The sequence below is a fragment of the Schistocerca cancellata genome, chromosome 12 (assembly GCF_023864275.1).
Source record: "Schistocerca cancellata isolate TAMUIC-IGC-003103 chromosome 12, iqSchCanc2.1, whole genome shotgun sequence".
Lineage (NCBI taxonomy): Eukaryota > Metazoa > Arthropoda > Insecta > Orthoptera > Acrididae > Schistocerca > Schistocerca cancellata.
Genome location: NC_064637.1, coordinates 18,673,373 through 18,690,435, shown reverse-complemented (window position 1 = coordinate 18,690,435; position 17,063 = coordinate 18,673,373). Strand labels below are relative to the sequence as shown.

Here is a 17,063-nt window from a genome sequence, read left to right as displayed (position 1 = left end):
ACTATAAGGATGCGTGTCAGGTTTACTTTAAATACACGCTGTAACAGTCGTAAGTGTTAGTTGCCTTTCAGATCGGACATACTGAATCGGCGTTAGCCAAGAATGGCTTTAAGGTGACAAAATGCCATTAGCAACACCTCACTGAGTTGGAACGAAGACGTGCTGTAACAAGAGAACGAGGAGCTGGATGTTCCTTCTGCGATACGGCAGGAATGTAGCCACTGCACGTGAATACAGGCAGCGGTGGTCTAGGGAATGTACTGTCGTAATGTGACAAGGCTGCGCACGGCCTCGTGGCGCTACTGAGAGGGAAGAGCAAAAGCACCGTGTTCGGCTTACGGCTCTCGCGCAATTCGGGCTCCAGTTGGCACCACAGCGACACAACGACCTGTTACAAATCGGTTACTTCAAGTACAGTTCCGAGCCAGACGCCCTGTGCCCGACCCCAAACCACCGCCATCTGCGACTTCAGAGCTCACTGTACGGCAGGGTGTTTTCTGATGAAAGCTGGTTCTGCCTACTCGCCAGTGATGGCCGAGCTTTGGTTGGGAGAAGGCGAGATGAAGGCTTGTAACCAAAGTGTCTGTCTGCCAGACACACTGGACCTGCGCCTTGGACTACGGTCTGGCGTGCGATTTCGTACGATAGCAGGAGCACTCTCGTGGTTATCCCCTGTACTGACCAAGTGCAACAGGCGTGGAACTCCATCCCACAAAGCGACCTCCAGCACCTATACAACACAACGCATGCACGTTTGCAATTAACATTATGGCGGTTACGCACGTTATTAATGTACCAGCATTTCGCATTTTCAATGGCTCATCTCGCGCTGTGATTTTGGAGTGTTCATTGCTTAAATATGTTATCTTGACAAATGTATTGCCGAAATTTCATTACCTACATTAATTATTTTTTGTTGCTGCGAGTTTTCTCCCGTGAGAGTAGCTCTGCTAATCACGTGCTAGTTACGTAAAAATGTGAATGCTTTTCATTGCTTGAACTGTTTCTCTACGCGGTGTGTGTGTTTTCCAAGACAGAATGTCAGACTAGTTCCAAAAGTGCGCAGGAAATCGGTAAGAGAATTACCACCTTACGAAGCAAACCAAATACGGCTCGGCGAGGAGCGTGTTAACGCACGCAGAACTGGAGTGCACAAATGTCGCTGCGACAGCCATTTGTGTGCGCTGACCACACTGTCCCCTTCCAACGTCGACCGTCACTCACCTTGCTGATGGCAGAATAATACTAACGCAATATTTTTTACATGTTTCAGATCGACGCCCGACGAAACAGTTAGACGAATAACCTATTTAAAATGTTGGCGACACGAAGTCTACGAGCTGTGAATGGATGGCCCCTCACCGCCGTTTCGTAAGTAGTAAGCCATCCATATAAACAGGGAAAGTATCATTCAGACGTTCTTCCACATTACTGGACGAAACGAACCACATTTATGTCACCGTAGTCAGACATTGTGAAGCAATATGGAAATGTGTGTGCTTAACAAACCATCACAGCAATTTCTCTTTCAGGAACACTCACGTTTAATTCACGACACGTTTATGATGATATCTAGAAATGGCCCTGATGACGATGCCATTGAGCGCCCTAAATTCTTCACCACCACCACCACCACCACCACCACCACCCTACCGGCGGCGGCGGCGTGGAAGAGCCCCAGCAGCAGTTTGTTACTGGTGCCAGAAATCGGTCGCGTGTCGAATGCTGTCAACGAACCGCCTGCATGTGGCAGTATTTCTGGCTGGCTGCAACCCGCTTACGTGGCTATGAAGCGTCTGTGTGACCCTACAGGTGAAGCTCCCAATAAGTTTCCATCAGGAGCGATGGCGACTGTGAACGCGGTTGTTGAGCGACGGAGCAGTGCGACGCGGTAAACCCCACAGTGGAACCACCTCCAGATGGACAGGTCCCCGAAAGGGATGCGTACTACTTCCACTGGTAATTCTGTTCCGCCTACAGAAAGCTGCTATTGTTGTGCGTACTCATCAGTTAATATATGCAGTATAAGGAACATAGGGTCTTATTCATCTGGAAAGAATGCTGAGAAATACTCTAGCGATGTTTGTGTAGGAAGTATTCTGATGACTTATTTCCTTTCTGCGCCAGCACTCACTGATTAACAATGGTCTCTCTCTCTCTCTCTCTCTCTCTCTCTCTTTCTCTTTAAAACCCGCTACATTTTCTCTGTAATGGATGATGCTGAATTGCCTTACAAGTGCTCGCCTACCTTCTTTATGTTCTACCTGTAGTACTGGACTGAGGCTCGATAGTTTGGTGGATATTCTGATAAATACAAGGTACAGCCAAATGCGCAAGGCTAAAGCCTCGTTTGATACTATTGTTTTTTCTGTCTGTGTTTGTTGTGTCTTTCACTTCTGGTAATGCTCTGTTTTCAGATTTCACGTCCCTCTGTAGCTGTGCGGCTGACTGTGCCTCTGGAACTGTGCAGCTGATCTGAAGGAAAGCCATGTCTCGGAAAGAGCTGTGACGTTCCAAACAATCGCGGACCGCTTTACTGGAATGCACGTTGTCCGGTTGTTCTTGCGAGGATATGTGTCAGGCAAGCGCTTCCTGCTTTCTCGGTCTTCCGAAAATAGCGCCACGTTCGGGTCCAGATAACAACAGAAGAGCTGTGACAGTCGCATTCGGTAACTACCTTGTGTACCAGGGCGACGAAGCAGACAGGCGTAGCAAAACTCGGCTCTGAAAATGCGTGCGTCCAGGTACACCGTCACGCCTCGCAGGGCGCCTCGCCTCGCCGACAACACGTGGTCCTCCCCGGCGGGCCCGCGCAACCTCGCCCCCGGCCTGCGACGTGTGTCGGAGCGAGCGACGCCCAACATGAGGCGCGCCGCTGCAGTCCCGCGCTACACGGCCAGCCGTCGCCCAGCCTGCAGCCCATATTGCACTACTGGCCAGTTCACTCAGCAGGTACAGAAACCCTGCCACGTGCATCGCGTAATATCACGGTGGCGACTGTTTACCCAAATCAATTATTTTTGTATGTACGAGCAAGTTTTCCTTTAAGCTGCAACGTTACTTATTACTGATTACCACTACACTCCGATTCTTTAAACAATAGGACTCCCGTGTATGAAGCAGCTTCAAAGGCTTGATTACTTCACAAATGAGTTCATGTGCTACATGTGGTGTCTCCGCCAGACACCACACTTGCTAGGTGGTAGCGTTTAAATCGGCCGCGGTCCGTTAGTATACGCCGGACCCGCGTGTCGCCACTATCTGTGATTGCAGACCGAGCGCCGCCACACGGCAGGTCTAGTCTAGAGACACTCCCTAGCACTCGCCCCAGTTGTACAGCCGACTTTGCTAGCGACGGTTCACTGTCTACATACGCTATTTGCCGAGACGACAGTTTAGCATAGCCTTCAGCTACGTCATTTGCTACGACCTAGCAAAGCGCCATATTCAGTTACTATGTCTTCAGAACAGATAATATTGACTCGTGTACCGTCAAGAGCGACGTTCGCTACTTACGTCCGCTTTCTGAATTCTAATTCCAGACCTCACGTCAGTATAATTCTTCCCTCCTCACGCCAGCCTGCGTGAGCTAAAACCCGTGCATTTCGGCCTCCTCTAGTAACACGGTGTTGGCTCTTCTGCCAACACAAAACTACATATCTGACTTAAAGGGAGAACGTGTATGAAATTTAACAGGGTACATGAACAGTGAAAATTTAATAAGCGATAAACTGTTTTCCTTGTAACATTCTGTGGCGGATGTCAGGAGAAATATTTTCATAAAGGTGTATTGCTTGTTGCAAGTCTCAGTCTGAAACTCTGGGTGAACACAATCCGGGGAATGGGACTCGTAAAGTTACGCTATCTCAAGACATTCGCACTGTCTTTATCTGTAATACTAGTCTTTCTGCGTAGTGTATGAAAGATCTCAATTTTTTTAAATTCGGCCAAAAATTATACGCAACACTAGCTATTTCCTATGGTTCCACTCACACCTCAGCAGTTCCTGCTATGACGAATAATGCTGAGTAAGTGAACAAGTAATATAAAAATACCTCTGTGTACAGCCATGTACTTATGTGTGTCTCTATAAATGTATTTAGTGCCACTATATAGAGACATGGTCATTCAGTGGATTACAATGACACCCAGATTGTGACACAGACCTCAAGATTTTGGGACAGTGTCATTAAAGAAGCCATTGGGATTAAGGTCACAGACAATCTAATCAACCGTGACTCGGGATACCAAATCAGCACTGCCTGGAATCCAGCGCTTGAGCTTGTGAAAACTCAACGCAGGACACACTGGGATTCAACAAGAAACAGAAGTGGAGACCGAGAGAACAGCTGTGAGACAAGGTGTCGGACTTTAGAGACCAGATCTGACACACCCCAGATCATGAACTCGACTTCAGAAGACGGCCAGGCCGGGCGCGGACGGCGGAGGGAACACCGGCGACCAGAGAGGGACAATGTAGCCGCGTCTGGCGGGCGCGGACCTCAGACGGAACACACGACGCGGCGCGGACCGATTAGGGAGCGCCCAGCACGAAACAGAAGTGGAAATCATAGTAACAGTCAGGAGATAGAGTACCCAACGTCTCAGACCGGGTCTGACACACCTCAGATGACAACCACAACCGTTGAGGACGGCCAAAACGGGCGCCGACGGCAGTCGGAACATCCGCGACTGGAGGGGTCCGTTGAAGCCGAGTGTTGCGGGCGCGGACCACAGATGGAACACTTGACTCGGCGCGGACCGATTAGGGAACGCCCAGCTCCTCCCAGGCATAAATACTGGACTCGATCGACCCAAGGACCAGTCTCAGGTAGCACCTGAAGAAGACAGCGAGGCACGCTGTTGAAGTATCTTGCGAGAACGACGCGAAAATCCGGATGGATTCCCGAATATCCGATATGATAACAGTTCTTGATAAGGCGATGATGAACGACCGTCATTGGTCATAGACTCTGATGACTTTGACATATCCAGCAGATGAGAGACGACAGACGTCCTCGACAAATTTTGTACACTGATGGCAGCACAACTAGCAGGAAGGCTCTATGATTCTCCGCTGAAGCGCTCCTGGGATCAATTCGAGAACAACCTAAGAGACTAAACGTTAACCCGAGTGATAGGCATGCCGTAGCAGACGGTCGTAATCGCTGGCGCACAACTGCTTCAGCTGGTGTTTTACATTTTGAGCAGGAATGGTGAAAACTGGAAAACGAGAAACATCAGCGATGCAAAGTCCACGCCCTCTATCCTGTATTACGAATCGAAGTGAAAGAACTTATGGAATGTAGTTGAATTAAATTACGTGATGCTGAAGAAATCAATTACGAAGTGTGACAAAATAGTTTACGAGTTTTTACTTCTTGGGCATCAAAATAATCTACGACCCGAGAGTTAAGAGGATATAAAATGTAGACACGCAATAACAAGAAAATAGTTTCTGAAAACAAAAATATTTTAGAATCGAACATAAATTTAAATGTCAAAGTATTTTCTGAAATATTTTGTTACGTTTGCGCCTTTTATGGATCAGAAATGTGAATGTAAAATGTCTTTAAAATACTAAACAGCGTTAGTTCTTTATAGATGACCACATGATCTAAATGGATCTAAGTTCCGTTCTTTTTTCCCAACAAACGCATTTTGGTTCTGAAATGGCTTTTCAACGTTAGTGAGAAACTGACGAGAACAGAGTGATGAAAAGCAGGAGTTTGTTGCTCCTGAAATTCTGTAATTGATTCCGCTGCGATACAGCATCCAAAGGGTCGCCAGAAAACGCGCCAGTTGACATCTCGCTCTGACCTTTAGAGAATTCGTGCTAATTACGCTCGCTGCTCAATTCGCTGTTCGAGAGAACGTTCTACTACACGTTCCTGTGATGGCCTACCGGTTTACAGATTTCTGTTCTTTGTGAGACGAGGAGAGTAGCTGGGGGACATGTAATGTAGTCTAACCTAAAATCCTAAACATTCTGTTTCTGATCGCTCATCTCTCTCACATTATCAACTGCAGTATTTGAACAAGAATGTTTTATTAACTACCTCAACACACTTCCCATCTTGTTAGCATTACGTATCTATGATATTCTCTTAGAGGACTTCCCACCTTGCTTATTCTACCAAGTACTTGCACATTTTTCGAAATTCATCGTGTCGTCTATAACCGAAGTTATTCAACAAATTCAGTTCAAAATTTCTTAGTTCCACTTCCGAACGCTGAAAAAACTTCGTGTAGGAGGAGAAAATTTCTGCAAACAAAAGGATGGAGACTGTTGTATTGCGTCGCCATGCAAAAATAGGAGGTATGATTTAAATTTACAGAAAGAAGTGACAAATGGAAAGATTTCAATGAAAGACGCTTTCAGCAAGATTTATATTCCAGAAGCTTGATAATGGCAGCATCGTCCCATTACGTATTTCTTCTACAACAAATAGTTTTGACTACAAAACACAGGAGACTGTTCAACCTGCGACGAGAAAAAACAGTAATTAGACAAACAAGTCCGTCTCCCTCAACGAACTACCTAGAAGTAATACTAGATAAGAAACTAAGATGGGCTCAACATACAATTACAACGCGCATTAAAAGAACTTAGAAGTTCTCCCGTTACAATCTGAAAAATAATCTTGAACGAGCACTTTTAATACCAGCTGTTAGTACAGCGATGTTACCGTACAGAAGATGCTTGGAGTTAAGTCACGAACGTCCCCTGAAAAAGCGCGCGCGCGCGCCCGCGCGCCCACACACACACACACACACACACACAGAGTCTGCTTTACTGTCTGATCAATGCACACTGTACCTCATATCTGTATTGAACCACAATACTTTTCCGAATATACAGCAGGAGAACACTTATTCTCAACCACGACTAGAAACTACCTCAACTGCTTCACACAGATGACTTTTCTAAAATCTTTTCAGTAGTGGTAACCGGACTTTCAAATAACATTTCCAGCTTCTTCCTAGCCGGAACTGTCTGTCGTAATTTCTATGAATTCTTTACGCGGTAATACGGCGCTTTTACACACTTACTTTAATTGCATCTGATTGTCGTCAGTAGTAGTAGTAGTAGGAGGAGGAGGAGGAGGAGGAGTAACATTACTGATATGTTCCTTAGTTTCTTGTGGGTACTGTGACTCCATATGGGTAGGAGTAGGCAAGTTTGGAATCATGCTGTCCTGTCAATTATTTTAATACATTTACTACAACATCTACAATATTATTACTTAAACTATGGTGCAAATACACTACTGGCCATTAAAATTGCTACACCACAAAGATGACGTGCTACAGACGCTAAATTTAACCGACAGGAAGAAGATGCTGTCATAGGCAAATGATTAGCTTTTCAGAGCATTCACACAAGGCTAGCGCCGGTTGGCGACACCTACAACGTGCTGACATGAGGAAAGTTTACAACCGATTTCTCATACACAAACATCAGTTGACCGGCGTTGCCTGGTGAAATGTCGTTTTGATGCCTCGTGTAAGGACGAGAAATGCGTACCATCACGTTTTCGACTTTGATAAAAGTCGGATTGTAGCCTATCGCGATTGCGGTTTATCGTATCGCGACATTGCTGCTCGCGCTCGTCGAGATCCAATGACTGTTAGTAGAATATGGAATCGGTGGGTTCAGGAGGGTAATACGGAACGCCGTGCTGGATCCCAACGGCCTCGTATCAATAGCAGTCGAGATGACAGGCATCTTATCCGCATGGCTGTAACGGATAGTGCAGCCACGTCTCGATCCCTGAGTCAACAAATGGGAACGTTTGCAAGACAACAACAATCTGCACGAACGGTTCGGCGACGTTTGCAGCAGCACGGACTATCAGCTCGGAGACCGTGGCTGCGGTTACCCTTCACGCTGCATCACAGACCGGAGCGCCTGCGATGGTGTACTCAACGACGAACCTGGGTGAAGAATAGCAAAAAGTCATTTTTTCGGATGAATGCAGGTTCTGTTTACAGCATCATGATGGTCGCATCCGTGTTTGGCGACATCGCGGTGAACGCACATTGGAAGCGTGTATTCGTCATCGCCATACTGTCGTATCACCCGGCGCGATGGTATGGGGTGCCATTGGTTACACGTCTCTGTCACCTCTTGTTCATATTGACGGCAATTTGAACAGTGGACGTTACATTTCAGATGTGTTACGACCCGTGGCTCTACCCTTCATTCGATCCCTGCGAAACCATACATTTCAGCAGGACAATGCACGACCGCACGTTGCAGGTCCTGTACGGGCCTTTCTGGATACAGAAAATATTCGACTGCTGCCCTGGCCAGCACATTCTCCAGATCTCTCACCAACTGAAAACGTCTGGTCAATGGTGGCCGAGGAACTGGCTCGTCACAATACGCCAGTCGCTACTCTCGATGAACTGTAGTATCGTGTCAAAGCTGCATAGGCAGCTGTACCTGTACACGACATCCAAGCTCTGTTTGACTCCATTCAGAGGTGTATCAAGGCCGTTATTATGGCCATAGGTGGTTGTTCTGGGTACTGATTTCTCAGGATCTATGCACCCAAATTGCGTGAAAATGGAATGATATGTCAGTTGCAGTATACTATATTTGTCCAATGAATACCCGTTTATCGTCTGCATTTCTTCTTGGTTCAAAATGGTTCAAATGGCTCTGAGCAGTATGGGACTTAACATCTGAGGTCATCAGTCCTCTAGAACTTAGAACTACTTAAACCTAACTAACCTAAGGACATCACACACATCCATGCCCAAGGCAGAATTCGAACGTGCGACCGTAGCGGTCGCGCGGTTCCAGACTGAAGCGCCTAGAACCGCTCGGCCACACCGGCCGGCTATTTCTTCTTGGTGTAGCAATTTTAATGGCCAGTAGTGTATCTTGTTAAGCTTAAAGCACCAGTCCGATGCAAGAGTACCCCAATGCCCTAATTTGATCAGTTTACGTTAGTAATATGAATAATATATTCAACTGTGACGCGGTAAATCTGACCTATCAACGTAGGCCCAAGGGTATTCATCGCTGGAGCAAACAGCAGCAGTGCGTTGAAATCGGACACTATCAAGAGCAGTCGGCCACAGAGACTTTTCAGTTTTTGCAGCGGGTCTAAGGAGAGAGTGCAACTTGGGCGGGCTCCGTTATTGCGCGCCCGGCAGTCTGTGTGTGTGTGTGTGTGTGTGTGTTTGCGCCGCCGCGCCAACTTTCCACAGCGCATCGCAGCGCAGCGCCGCCTGACGCTACACGTCACGTCACACCGTGGCCTGTTACGTACAGCAGGTCGCCTCCCTGGCCACCTGCGCCGCCTCATATATCACCCCCTGACGCGCTCCACTCATCTTTCAAACACGACACAAGACAAAAAAAATTGTTAACGTTCACCGAACTATTCCGGCGGCAGCGCCAATTTCACGGCTCGTATCTTATCCGTCGTTAAAAATACCCCTTTTGCTGCAGCACGTCTAACCTGTACTACTATGAATCCATGCTTTCCGTCACATAAATGATATATACAATGGTCGGGAGCACAAAGGAGAAACAAGGAGAAGACATAAATATACTAACGGGAAAAAAAATCCGACACTAAGAAGGAGCTGTGTAAGACAAACAAAGGTTGGTAAGGGTGTTTCTACGTCTGAAATTTCGCGTCAGTCGCATAGGAATGCCACTAGTAGCGTTACTATAAGGATGCAAATCATGTTTGCTTTAAATACACATCGTTACGGTCGTGAGCGTTAGTTACCTTTGGGACTGGGCATGGCGAGCTGACGTTAGTCGAGACTGCTTTAAGGCGACAAAGCCACCTCACTAATTCTGAAAGAGGTCGAGTCGTACTGCATCTGCAGCAGCACGCTGACTGCCATTTGCGACTTTAGTCGGGTCAAGCGAGAGCTGAGTGAAGGGCACGGTGGACGTCCGTTCTGTTTTCTGATTAATGCTGGATCTGCCTCGGTGCCAGTGATGGCCGTGTGTCGGTTAGGAGGAAGCGAGTTGAGCGCCTGCAACCAGCTTGTCTGCGCGCTAGACACACTGGACCTACACCTGGAGTTAGGGGGTTGGGTTGTTTGGGGAAGGAGACCAGACAGCGAGGTCATCGGTCTGGAGTTAGGGTCTGGGGTGCGATTTGCTATGACAACACGAGCGCTTCTCGTGGTTACCCCACGCACCGTGACAACAAAATCCGTCTCGTGATTCGACCTGTCGTGTTGCCATTCCTGAACAGCATTCCAGGGGATGTTTTCCAACAGGATAATGCTCGCTCACAGCTACAGATTGTAGACACGTTACCTTCGCCTGCTCAATCACCATAACTCTCTCCAATCGGGCACATATGGGACTTCATTGGACAACTCTTGCGTCATCGACAATCAGCATACACCATCCCTGTGCTGACCGATCAGGTGCAACACGCATGGAACTCCATCACACAAACTGACATCCGGCACCTATACAACACAATACATGCACATTTCCGTGCTTTCATTCAGCATTCTGGCTGTTGCACCGGTTATTAATTCCCCAGCATTTCACATCTGCAATGGCTAATCTCGCGCTTGCATTAACCTGCGATCTAGCTAGCAATTTCACTCACATATGTTAGCTGGACAAATGTAGTCCCGCAGTTCATTACTCAACATTAATTCCTTTTTGATGCGATTTTCGTTCCGTCAGTGTATTTACCTCAAATACACTATCTGGTCAAAAGTGTCCGAACACCCTACTTAATGTGCAATTAACCAACAGATATCACGAGAGGTGAAACCGCCAGTACACAACGAGATGGGGAGTAGAGCAGCAGTAACAGCAGAATGGCTCTATCGAGAGAGATCAGTGACTTCCAACGTGGTTCATGGCTGAGCACTATGGGACTTAACTTCTGAGGTCATCAGTCCCCTAGAACTTAGAACTACTTAAACCTAACCAACCTAAGGACATCACACACATCCATGCCCGAGGCAGGATTCGAACCTGCGACCGTAGCGGTCGCGCGGTTCCAGACTGTAGCGCCTAGAACCGCTCGGCCACTCCGGCCGGCGACTTCCAACGTGCACTGGCCACTGAATGTCGACTGAGTAACAAATCCATTAACACTTCTAAAGCTGCCCAAGTCGACTGCTGGTGATGCGACAGTTAAGCGAAAACGCCAAGAAGCAGCTGTAGCTAAACCAAGACCAGGAAGATGTCATATACCGACGGACATCGGTTGTCGAGCACTGCAAAGGGTAGGCGTAAAAGAAGGCATTAAACCAGCGGAAGGAGTTCCAAAGTGCTACCACCAGTCCAGCTAGCGCAATGACTGTTGCGTAGGGAGTTGAAAAGAGTGGAACACAGTGCTCAAGCAGTCCCTCGCAAGCCACACATTCTGCTGTCAATAGTAAGCGACGCTCGAGGGGCGTAAAGAGCTACGCCACTGGACGGTGAATGACTGGAAACGAGTGATGTGGAGTCATGACGGAAGAGTTTGGGTTTGGCGAATGCCTGGAAAGCATTACTTGTCATCGTGCATAGTATCGATAGTGAAGTACGGAGGAGGTGATGTTACGTTTCGGAGGTTTTCTTCGTGGTTAGAGTGTGTTCCCATTACTGCGCTTAAGAAAATACTACACTCCTGGAAATGGAAAAAAGAACACATTGACACCGGTGTGTCAGACCCACCATACTTGCTCCGGACACTGCGAGAGGGCTGTACAAGCAATGATCACACGCACGGCACAGCGGACACACCAGGAACCGCGGTGTTGGCCGTCGAATGGCGCTAGCTGCGCAGCATTTGTGCACCGCCGCCGTCAGTGTCAGCCAGTTTGCCGTGGCATACGGAGCTCCATCGCAGTCTTTAACACTGGTAGCATGCCGCGACAGCGTGGACGTGAACCGTATGTGCAGTTGACGGACTTTGAGCGAGGGCGTATAGTGGGCATGCGGGAGGCCGGGTGGACGTACCGCCGAATTGCTCAACACGTGGGGCGTGAGGTCTCAACAGTACATCGATGTTGTCGCCAGTGGTCGGCGGAAGGTGCACGTGCCCGTCGACCTGGGACCGGACCGCAGCGACGCACGGATGCACGCCAAGACCGTAGGATCCTACGCAGTGCCGTAGGGGACCGCACCGCCACTTCCCAGCAAATTAGGGACACTGTTGCTCCTGGGGTATCGGCGAGGACCATTCGCAACCGTCTCCATGAAGCTGGGCTACGGTCCCGCACACCGTTAGGCCGTCTTCCGCTCACGCCCCAACATCGTGCAGCCCGCCTCCAGTGGTGTCGCGACAGGCGTGAATGGAGGGACTGAAACGTCCCCTTAGAACAATTTTACATGTGAAACGTCCAATTAGAACAATTTATACAAAACTGTGCTTAACCTGGCACACAATATTATTTAGCGCAACGCAATCTGACTATCAAAAATCCCTGCAAAAGAATGGCCCTGAGTAACATTAAACTATACCTTTCAGAAATCACTTACCTCACCAAAAATCTTCGTTGCTCGAACTACTGCAATACAGCGAGCGCCTCTACTGCCAGCTAAATAAAAGATTCAAACTACTGAAGGTACTAACTACTGATAGGGATAGTTAGCAAATGAAAGATTTTAATAGAGAACAAACACTGTATTTACCTTAATATTCATAATTGACATTCAGTCTTACAGATTATCAAAACTCCGCCATCTCTCTCCCCACATCCACCACTGCTGGCGGCTCACCTCCAACTGCCCAACGCTACGCGCTGTTCACATCCAGCTGTAGCAGTTCATGACAACAATGGCAGACAACAATGCAAACTAGCCACATACTGCACACAGCACAGCCAGTGATTTTCATATAGAGCGCTACGTGGCATTACCCATATAAAAATCTAAACAGCCTACTTACATAGCCCCCATGCTCCCCACAAAAAATTTTACAAAATATTTTTGGGCAGTGGCCAATACAGATTTGAAAAAATTTTTCATAATTACAATCACAAAGATATCAAATGCACACACTTATTGATACAATGTTGGTCAACAGCTAAAATTTTTTCACAGTCAATAAAGACAGTCCTGATCATTCATCATAAGAGTAAACCTGCAGTTTGTTTGCTCAAAGTCTGAGCAGTAAAATACAATGCACACGGAAGTAGTGGATTTCCATGCAGTCTTGAAGATGTAGTATTGTCCTTCCAACGGTAAGACAGTGCTGACTCTTGACATGCTGACAGGTAATGGGCCACAACAGAGCAAACCCACAGCAGAGTCAGTCGACGTTTCGAAGAATATTGGTAGGTAGGTCATCACAGAGTAGACCCACTGTAGTCCTGGTAGAGATTGTGGTATTGGTGGGCCACCAGAGGTGCAGACCCACTGTTGTCCTTGTAGAAATTGTGGACAGGCCCACTGTAGTCCTGGTAGAGAGTATGGTATTGGTGGGCCACCAGAGGTGCAGACCCACTGCAGTCGTTGTAGAAATAATGGTATTGGTGGGTCATCAGAGATGCAGACCCACTGTAGTCCTTGTAGAAATTGTGGACAGGCCCACTGTAGTCCTGGTAGAGAGTATGGTATTGGTGGGCCACCAGAGGTGCAGACCCACTGTAGTCCTTGTAGAAATAATGGTATTGGTGGGTCATCAGAGATGCAGACCCACTGTAGTCCTTGTAGAGATGGCCAGCAGCCATCTGTTGCGACTGTGCAGGTGCACAATCACCATTGAAGAGTCTTGCGGATAATAGAGCAAGTCCATAACCACCACTTGTGCACTCACAAAGTTTTTGGAATTGTCCTTAGAACCAGCAATGCTGTTATCCAGTCCCTTGCTGAATTAGTAACACACGTGCAAACACTAACAGTCCCAACTTCTCACATAGTGTCCATATAGTATGACCAACAGAAAAGTGTGCAGTGAAATGAATGCTTACAAGTTAATAACATGATGAACTGGTGTCAATTACAATTATATAACATAAGAATACAATTACAAAGATACAAAATACATCATTAAAAACATAACAATACAGATAATATTTGTAGTGCAGAATTTACAAAACAATAGAAATAAACATATACATCAGTGTTACAGGAATGATGACATGAGTACATACATAAACGATCAGAATAACTTTTGAAACATCAACTTCACACATGAGCATTAAAACAACACAGAATAAATAATGTCTAAGCATCTTTACAAAGAAAATAACAGAGTATTAGAAAAATTCTACAGCATAGCTTTCATCAGCTAAACACATAAAGACAGGAAAAACACAAATACACACAGGTACCCAAACACATAGTGGGATAACACAAAAGGAAAGGACAGGGTTTGTTTTCAGTGTAACATTTGGTACTGCAGTCCACCCCACAACTTCATTCGATAGATCTTTCGTCTTATTTCAACATTTGTTTCCACCAAAAAAATCCTATCTAAGCATGCTTTCTGTATTTATATGTTCACACATTGCTTACCTCATCATTTATTTCCAAGAAAATCCTACCTATACCTCCTTCCTGTATTCTATTCATATTTCTTTCAAAATGATTATTTCTGATTGTACAACACTCATTTGGGCCCAAATCTTTTTCATGTAACCTTGCAATGCATACTTTACCTATTCTCCATAGTCAGTTTCTTATATAGTCTACCCCCTCTTAAGCTAACTTAAATCTACTGAGCTCAGATATATACCAAGGGACGAGGCAATGCAGCATCACAAAACACAGTTAATATAAACAGCAATGAAAAAAAACGCAGATTTGCAAAGCAAGCAGCATTAAGAAATTAGCAAAAGTCAAATTCAATAACACTATGCCTGGCAAACAGCAGCAACTTATACCTAAACATGACATAGCGCAAGCAGAAAAAATATTACACTAAAATGGCCATGTCTAATACCTATGTCACATCTTAACATTAGAGTGATGCATCACAAAAACTTACGCTAGTAGATAAGTTACCAAATCATAAAAAATAATTTATGCAATTCCTGTGAAGGGAAATGTCTTTTTGTGCTCCCTCATTTTTTGGATAGATCATAAAATTATTTACTGGATCTGTAGGCATAAAATATTTATATTAGTACATATATTAAATTTTATTTTAACCAATGCTGCAGTGCAGCTAGAAACTTGATATTAAACAAAATATGTAAATAAATACATAAAGCAAGCCATATGGCATTTTTCTCAACTAGCAAGACAATAGCTGTGAAATGTTTCGCATCGTTTCATTAGGCATTTCAATAAATATCATAAATTACGAGCTCCACAGTATGCTTTCAGTAGCGCGTACAATGGCCTTCCCTTTCTGTTTTTTTCTACCTGTGCTTCTAACGAGGCACTCAAACTAATGGCTTGTTCTCCAGGTGTCTGACACAGCTGTGTGCCCACGACGCACATGCAGGTGGTCACTTAATATTCTTATGGAAATATTTACGACAGCAGTTTCCACTACAGTGACAGTCTCATATAAAAACATTTCACAGGTCAAGAATTTTATTGACATAAACATACCTCAACAGCATAATACACATCGTCGTCGTAAAAATAACATCATAACACCTCAGTCAAATGTCAAAAACATCATAGCTTCCTCCAATGATTTAAAAACCTAAAGAAAATTCTCTGCTCATGTCAAAAGTGTCACCTGCCTCCAACGTACTTTAAAATCATACTCCCTTACCAAATACATCATTCAAAGTTCTCATAGTATCACAATGGTTTCAAAAAAATTATGAACAGTTCACAAAGTGCAGACAAAGTACAATTTCTTAAGTGTGAAGTAATCCAACTCTGTAATTGCGTAAACATGTGTCACTGACGTAGTAAAAAGGTTTGTCTCTCTCAGTTAAATGATCAGATAGCTGTGTAATTTATGTGTTAGAGAAATATGGTACCGATGTGTAAAGTTGTATAAGCAAATACCATATTAGCTAGGGCTCCTTGTGCTTGCCAAACACATGATACACAAAGTAAGCGTGTACCCCCCTGAGGATTATTGTAATTATACCCTCAGGTGTTACAGATTACCGCAATGGAATGAAATGTATCACAAAAAACTTTCTGTGTAATTCAAAACTCTTTAAAAATAAATGTTTTAAGTACAAAATTAATCACTCAAATACGTGTCCTGTAGCGTTAAATATGCGTCTTGCTGTTAGATAATCTCTGGGAAGTGTCGTAGTTATTGTCCTCCGAAAGCTAAGTTCTGCAGAAGTCAATGTACTTACCTCATGATACACAAAACTGATATGCTTTGGGTATAGATAACTTAGTTATTACGCTTATTGCCGTGATGAGGAAAGTACTGTGCTGTAACGTATTGTTGTCCTACGGAAAAGGCTGTCTCCTTGTAGCAATAGCACAAAAGTCACCACTAAAACATGTCTCACTTTACAGAAGAATTCAGAAAAACTGTGCAGATATAAAACAGAAACACCGCAAAAGCAACATTGTAAATTGTCACTCATTAGTAGCGTCGTGATATAATCGTGTAGGTGTCACACAAACCAACCACTGTGTCATCTGGCATTTCACAGAAAGCACCTCAAATCCAGAATCCACTCGTAAGCAAACCAAAATGTTGCATGTTAACAGTTTCTTAAGTCTGACAAAGCATACTAGAAATGTGAAGTGAAAAGTTTCATGGCAAAGACAAAGTTAAAAGCAGATTATCTTTCAATAAACGGTTTTACATGTGAAATGTGGTGTAAACCTTTACTCTTCCTAGTACGCAGAGTTTCAACTTCAACGCAATTATCATGTGGTATACGTCGGATTCTGTAAGGTCCATTGTAAACTAGAAAGAATTTGTGACTCAAGTGTTTCTTCTTATGTGACAATGAATGAGCTTTAATGAGAACTTTCTGACCAATATATAATTTCTTTGCATTTGCTTTCCCGTGTAGTTTTCTCCTTTTGTCTGCTGCAGATTTTATATTTTTAAGAGCCAAATCAATTATGTCTTTGTGTCGAAGTTTACGTGTATTCGGGAAAGGTACAAGCTCTCTGATTCTGTTCGGAGGTTCTACATTCTTCAATACAAGAGTAGGTGGTAAAGCAGTGGAGTCATGAGGCATTT

At 45.2% G+C, this 17,063-nt stretch overlaps 1 protein-coding gene across 6 annotated transcripts in view; it reads right to left on the bottom strand.

Moving 5' to 3' along the window:
* The window catches only part of LOC126109572 (poly(rC)-binding protein 3), a 484,702-nt gene that overhangs the window by 199,774 nt on the left and 267,865 nt on the right, over positions 1–17,063 (bottom strand). The window lies entirely within an intron of this gene.